Below are 1,562 nucleotides of genomic sequence, written 5' to 3'. Positions count from 1 at the left end.
GACGTGGGCCTGAACCCGTCAGTAGCCGAACTGACAGTGCCTTGTGACTAGAGGACGATGGAGGAATTTATAATCTGGGCACAAGCGGAGGAATAACAAAACCTGCCCCAAACCTAGTCCAAAGAGGTGGAAGGCTGTAGCCCCGCGCGGTGGCTTTGCACAGAAGCGGGGTGGAGGTCCTGGTCACTGAGCTGTCTTCCTTTGTCGATCTACGAATTGTGATCGTTCAGCGGAACAGTGAGGGCGAAGGCGACCCCGTGTGTCCTCCTCGTTGTTCCTTTTTATATATTTTCTATAACAGCTCTACACGTGCGGTAGAAGCGTGTTCAAGCACAGTATTGTTGCGACACATTGAGCGAGAAGCCCACCGGATTCACTTTAGAAAACAGAACACGGCCGCCCCATATCCGCCTTTTTTTCCCTGTGTTTGATGGCATATTTAACGGAAAGTTAAAAATGAATAGATCAAGAAATGTCCTATCGTCGTCTCAAATTAGAAGCCACTCGGGGTTACTTAAACTTGAGGCAAGCTTTTGAGAACCGTTAGTAACTAAGCTGTTTCTCATTGGAGTCAATGATACTGGATATAAAAATAGACGGCCAGAGTCGCCTGATGCCATCCGATCTTGGCTGGACAGTCTGCCACTGTCTTCCCATCTGCGTGTCTTTGCATCTGTGGGTGGTTGGATCAGTGTTGGAAAAATGAGAGATATCACTAAATCTGATACCTTTGGTTTCACATCAGAACAAACTCGGTAACAAGTTGGCATCGTGGTTCATACGTCCGCCACTGTCAACTCTCGTGGGGATGATTCGAATGGTCCTAGAGCCTCCTTTACGGCCATCGTTCACCAGCTGTGTCCCTTGTGGAAATTTACTGGATGTAGCAAAACCTCCCTTTCCTGTCGTAAAATGAAGAAGTGATATTTCTATCTCACAGAGCTGTGTCTTCATTGTTATAATGAGACCATGGACCTTGATGGGGAATCTATGTTTTTAATAAATCATTAATAAAAACAACAGCTCTCGCGTTATTAATCTACAAAACTTTTATCAGCTGGCTGTTTCCCCGAGGGAAGTATCCACACCAAATGAATGGGGATTGTTGGAAAAGCTGTCTCGCCCAGGTGGAGCCAGAGAGAAGGCACGGGCTAGAGAAGGCTGCCTGTCCCAGAGCCAGTGATACGCTTTCGGTAGAATTCTTGTTACCTTTAAAGATAAATTAGTGTAGCTATATATAGAGAGGTTAGAATTCATTTGACTTTCATCACTTTAAATATTTACCTCTCATTTTACTTTTAGGAGTTCACTTGTTAAATGAAGTGTCTAAAATACAGTCCTTATTCTGACAATAAAGGTAAAAATCCTGAAATGTAGACATTTCTGAAAACCCCATCTTGGATGAATAACCGAAGTCAACAACATGGATGGAACAAACCATCGAGGGAACTTGCCCGGCCGCGCCCCACGTGAGGGTATGATTGGAAGAGGTGTGGGTGGCCTCGGGCAGAGGGTCAGAGATGTGAAGGTCCACGTGCAGGCTTCCACACGGGGGACCCAGG

The sequence above is a fragment of the Pteropus vampyrus genome, unplaced genomic scaffold (assembly GCF_000151845.1).
Source record: "Pteropus vampyrus isolate Shadow unplaced genomic scaffold, Pvam_2.0 Scaffold293, whole genome shotgun sequence".
NCBI lineage: Eukaryota > Metazoa > Chordata > Mammalia > Chiroptera > Pteropodidae > Pteropus > Pteropus vampyrus.
The sequence above is the reverse complement of the archived record's forward strand: the minus strand, read 5'-3'. Positions refer to the sequence as shown.